Genomic DNA, 6,095 nt, shown 5'->3' with positions numbered 1-6,095 from the left:
TGTCTTCATACCAGTCTGTATGTTACTGGTTCACTCCACACCGTAGCTCAATGCCACTCCTGTCTGCGTATCAGCAATGCAACCAATGATGAAGTGATTATGACACACTGGATGTCTCTCAGATGACTCGCTATTCCCTACATAGTGCACTACTTTAGACCAGAGACGTATGGCACCCTATTCCCTACATAGTGCACTACTTTAGACCAGAGACGTATGGCACCCTATTCCCTACATAGTGCACTACTTTAGACCAGAGACATATGGGGCTCCCGAGTGGCGCAAGGGGCGTCATTACAGTCCCTGGTTCGAATCCAGGCTGTATCACATCCGGCCGTAGTGGTACCAGCGGGTACCACCTGGCTCTGTCCGACAGTACCGAGGATCAAAGCGTTAACCTTCATTAACTAAACCTTCTTTCATCATGTTGCCGTCGGAAAACTAAAGCCCTGTTCAAAGACCGCGTCGTTCCTTGAAATAATCACTGACTTGGCTGAGGTAGGGGAAAGCTTTGGGAAGGGAGGAAGCAGTCGAACAAGGCATGTCCCAAAATTGATCTTTCTTCCACCAGAGAACCTTGATTAAAAGTGATGCACTCTATCGGGTGCCATTTTGAGACTCGAATGTGAGATCCTAATTAACGGAGAGAGCCTGGCCTGCCCTTTGTGTCGATGGCTCTGGTTTGAAGTTTCCCCTATGTACAGATCTAGGATGAGTTTCCCCTCACCACAACCTAAACCACAACCATTAGTTGGAGAAATGCGAAACTGGTCTAAGATCAGTCGGTGTCTTATTAAAGGGTTTACTCAGTGTTGATGCATTAAGGATACTGGTATGGTTTGTTGTGATGTTTGGGAGTGTTGGGATCTGTCTCCCCCTACTGACTGGAGTGTGTAATGTCTCAATGCCACTTCAAGYCTTCTTCTCTCCTCCACAGTTGATAAGGTGAAGTTTGAACCTCCGCTGAGGAAGGAAACGGAGGCTCACACTGAAATGGTGAACTATTTAATGAGAGATTACATAAAGAAATCTTCATTGAGTTATCATTTTCTTTTTTTTAACATCTCTTACCCGTACTGTATGATCAGCCGTATGCTGCACTCTCATCGACGGTCGGTACGGAATATTTTGTAAATACCGCTCTCAATAAAAAGAGATCGTTCAAAATGGCCTACATGTGAGTGAAGATATCTTTTGACTAGAGTTATGGGGTCCATTTCAAGCGCAGCCTGGCATGACTCTGATCCTACACCCCTGTATATAGCCTCCACATGACTCTTTAACCGTACCCTCTGTAGATATAGCCTCCACATTGACTCTGTTACCGCCCTGTATATAGCCGCCACAGATGTTGCTACTGTAACCGCCTGTCATAAGACTCCACATTAGCCTCTGTACCTGTAACACCCTGTATATAGCCTCCACATGACTCTTACCGGTACCCCCTGTATATATAGCCTCCACATTGATCGCTCGGTACCCCCTGTATATAGCCTCCACATTGACTCTGTACCCGGTACCCCCTGTATATATAGCCTCCACATTGACTCTGTCGGGTACCCCCTGTATATAACCTCCACATTGACTCTGTACCGGTACCCCCTGTATATAGCCTCCACATTGACTTCTGTACCGTACCCCCTGTATATAGCCTCCACATTGACTCTGTACGTACACCCTGTATATAGCCTCCACATTGACTCGTTACCGGTACCCTCTGTATATAGCCTCCACATTGACTCTGTACCGTACCCCCTGTAATAGCCTCCACATTGACTCTGTACGGTACCCCCTGTATATAGCCTCCACATTGACTCTGTACCGGTACCCCCTGTATATAGCCTCCACATTGACTCTCTGTACCGTACCCCCTGTATATAGCCTCCACATTGACTCTGTACCGTACCCTCTGTGTATATAGCCTCCACATTGACTCTTGTACCCCTTTATATTCATCTACCGGTACCCCCTTATATAAGCCTCCACATTGACTCTGCTACCGGTACCCCCTGTATATAGCCTCCACATTGGACTCCTGTACCGGTACCCCCTGTATATGAGCCTCACATGACTCTGTACCGTAACACCCCTGTATATAGCCTCCACATTGACTCTGTACGGTACCCCCTGTATATAGCCTCCACATTGACTCTGTACCGGTACCCCCTGTATATGATGCTCCACATTGACTCTGTACCGGTACCCCTGTATAGCCTCCACATTACTCTGTACCGGTACCCCCTGTATAAGCCTCCACATTGACTCTCTGTACCGGTACCCCCTGTATATAGCCTCCACATTGACCTCTGTACCGGTATCCCCTGTATATAGCCTCCACATTGACTCTCTTCACTGTACCTGTAGTACCCCTGTATAGAGCCTCCACATTGACTCTGTACCGGTACCCCCTGTATATAGCCTCCACCATTGACTCTGTACCGTACCCCCTGTATATAGCCTCCACATTGACTCTGTACTGGTACCCCCTGTATATAGCCTCCACATTGACTCTGTACCGGTACCCCCTGTATTATTAGCCTCCACATTGACTCTGTACGGTACCCCCTGTATATAGCCCTCCACCATTGACTCCTGTACCAGTACCCCCTGTATGTAGCCTCCACATTGACTCTGTACCACGTAACCCCTGTTATAGCCTCCATCGATTACTCTTGTACCGTAACACCCTGTATATAGCCTCCACATTGACTCTGTACCGCGTACCCCCTGTATATACCTCCACATTGACTCTTGTACCCTACCCCTGTATGATAGTCTCGTTATTGTTATTTTTACTGCTGCTCTTTAATTATTTCTTACTGTTTTTTTTTATATTATTTTTTTTGTACTTTTCTTAAAACTGCTTGTTGGTGAAGGGCTTTGTGTAAGCATTTCACTAATGTCTTTTTTCAGGGTACTACGGCCTTCATTCGTTCAAAGGTAGTTCACTACTATATAGGGTGCCATTTTCTACACTGCCCTGGTGTTATGGAACTAACTGTCTTGTTTGTTAGGATGTGACTAAACAGAGTGACTTCCCCTCCCCCTGGAGCCCATTCGCAGAGGGAGGCATCACGACCAGGTAAGAACCGTGGTAACCGTCGTCATGGGAACGCCTCCGTTATGGCTCCAGGCTTCTGTTTTTTTAGCTGGCTGGGCTGTCTCCTGTCTCGTCTTTTCTGGTCCAATGCGAGTCTGCCATGGGACTACTGAATACCACCGTGGTTAAGCAAAAAATGGAATGGCTCCCTCCGCACGTAAAAATATGTCAAATATAGCTAGATAAACCAAAATAGAGGTAATATGTATATATTTTTTAATGCGGACCCATTACATTTTTGGCTGGTTTTACGCCCCCAACAACACTTTTTAAAGAGAGTGGGGTGGTTCCTCTCTATTAGACCATGGGTACACAGGACAGCACGAGAGCCCTGGCGTTAGTAATCAATACCTTTAGTAATCAATACCTTTAGTAATCAATACCTTTAGTAATCAATACCTTTTAGTAATCAATACCTTTAGTAATCAATACCTCTGTAAACAATCTGCTCTGCTCAAGCTTTCTATTTTTCTGTTTTGTCTGTTTTATAGGTGTTGAGTAGGTTTTGAACTTTACTGAGTTTTGTTGTGTGAATCATTTTGTGAAACCTCCCTACTTCCCCTGGCTGTGAGACAAGCCCACACACTACAGGGATCCGTTCCACACACTACAGGGATCCGTTCCGCACACTACAGGGATCCGTTCCGCACACTACAGGGATCCGNGTGGGTCGGCCGTGTAGTGCCCGGTGGGTCGGCCGTGTAGTGCCAGGTGGGTCGGCCGTGTAGTGCCAGGTGGGTCGGCCGTGTAGTGCTAGGGCAAAAAACAAAATGGTGTACGCCCTTGGAGTCCCCAGGACTAGGGCATACATACATGTGTTTGCCATTTCAGACACAGCCTGCAGTTGAAATACCTCACTGTATCCCAAATGACACCCTATTCCCTGTATAGTGCACTACTTTTGACCAGAGCACTGCAGTCGTGCACTATATAGGTAATAGTGCCATTTGAGACACAGGCCTTGGTGGTAGTAACTAACATGTCTTGTTTGTTATTGCTGTGGTCTCTCCAGGACGTGACTAAACAGAGCGACTTCCCCTCTCCCTGGAGCCCTTTCGCAGAGGGAGGCATCTCTACCAGGTAAGAACCGTGGTAACCGTTGTCACGGGAACGACACTGTTCCATTCCAGGCTTCTGTTTTAGCTGGTTGTCTGGGCTGTCCTCCTGTCTTGTCTTGTTATGGTCCAGTGGGATTCTGGGACAACTGAAATACCTTGTATACACCGTGGTTAAACAAGAGTTAAAGGGTCTCTCCGCACTCAAAAATATGTCACATTGAGCATACTTCATTTTTTTCCCCGAAGCAAGCTTTATATGTCAGGACCCATTTTAAATGTTTTCTTATCTAGACTCACTGACTGGTTTTACGCACCAGTCAAAGTTTTTTGGGGAGAGCGCAATAGTCCTCTATTGATTACACCGTGGTTACACAGGGTACAATGTCAGTAGTAACTCCTCCTGAAATAATCTGCTCAAGTTTTCTATTTTTCAGGCATATTTCTGCCACCTAAGCGTTTTTTTCGACCCACCTTGGTCCAAACAATGTACTTTTTAAAAATCGTTATTTTTATTTTTAAATCAGTTTAAACTTAAACAACTTCAACCGTATATAAATTACACTATACCGTGCATTCGGAAAGTATTCAGGCCCTTTGACTTTTTCCACATTTTATTACGTTACAGCTTTATTTGAAAATGGATTAAATTGTTTTTTTCCCCTCATCAATCTACACACAATACCCCATAATGACATCACAATACCCCATAATGACAAAGCAAAACAGGTTTTTAGAAATGTTTGCAAGTTTATTACAATCAGATAACTGAAATATCAAATTTACATAAGTATTCAGACCCTTTACTCAGTACTTTTGTTAAAACACCTTTGGCAGCGATTACAGCCTCTTCTTGGGTATGACGCTACAAGCTTGGCACACCTGTATTTGGGGAGTTTCTCCCATTCTTCTCTGCAGATCCCCTCAAGCTCTGTCAGGTTGGATTTTCAGGTCTCTCCAGAGATGTTCGATCAGGTTGAAGTCCGGGCTCTGGCTGGGCCACCCAAGGGCATTCAGAGACTTGTCTCGAAGCCACTCCTGCGTTGTCTTGGCTGTGTGCTTAGGGTCGTTGTCCCAGTCTGAGGTCCTGTTTTTCATGGTTCGGGCTAGGTCCCTTAATTCCAGTGAAGGGAAATCTTAATGCTACAGCATACAATGACATTCTAGAAAATTCTGTGCTACATTTTCTCTCAGGTCCATGGCTAAATGTGTAGAATTGCATAAATTTGCTTAAACATTCAAACAGATAGGGGGTCTCTAAAATGTTCTCTAAAATGTTCTCTAAAATGTTCTCTAAAATGTTCTCTAAAATGTTCTCTAAAATGTTCTCTAAAATTCAGCTGCACTGACTGGCCCAACCATCTAAGCCCCTGTTTTTGTGTGTTTAATGTCTTTTGTATGGGTTGTCGAATAGCTTTGTTTTGTGAATATTTATTCATTTTTTTGTCACTTTATCAATACAATCAATGAGAAGAACAATACACATTTTGAACAATCCCCTCTATAGCACGGGTCGGCAACAGGCAGTGATTTTTTGTGGTTAGTTATGGTGAATTTGCATTGTAAATTATTATGTAACCGCCCCTGTCCCGCGGCTATATCTAGTTACCTAACCCTGACACATAGCTTCCTAACTTTGTGGAGTTTTGTTGTTTAAATTGTTTTGCTCACTTCCCCTTGTTGTGAGACTAGCCTGTTCCATTCACCTCACTGTGAGGAGGTGCCACCCCAGTTCTGTTCTCAAAGCATAACCCATCATGCTTACCTACCTACCCCTCCCTCCCCTGTAGTCTGGTTGGTTGATCAGGTAGTATCTAGGTCTTGACTGTGTCCTTTTCTTTATTTTTGTTTCTTCTTCTGTCTTTCCTTCTGCCTCCTTTCTGTTGTTCGTTTCTTCTTCTGTCTTTCCTTCTGCCTCCTTTCTGTTGTTCGCTTCTTCT

At 44.8% G+C, this 6,095-nt stretch overlaps 1 pseudogene; it reads left to right on the top strand.

The window, feature by feature from the left end:
* The window catches only part of LOC112072063 (mitogen-activated protein kinase kinase kinase kinase 5-like), an 80,170-nt pseudogene that overhangs the window by 33,649 nt on the left and 40,426 nt on the right, over positions 1–6,095 (top strand).

This window comes from Salvelinus sp. IW2-2015, unplaced genomic scaffold, assembly GCF_002910315.2.
Source record: "Salvelinus sp. IW2-2015 unplaced genomic scaffold, ASM291031v2 Un_scaffold1811, whole genome shotgun sequence".
NCBI classification, from domain to species: Eukaryota; Metazoa; Chordata; class Actinopteri; order Salmoniformes; family Salmonidae; genus Salvelinus; species Salvelinus sp. IW2-2015.
Note: the sequence above shows the minus strand (reverse complement) of the source record. Positions and strands in the feature narration are given on the sequence as shown.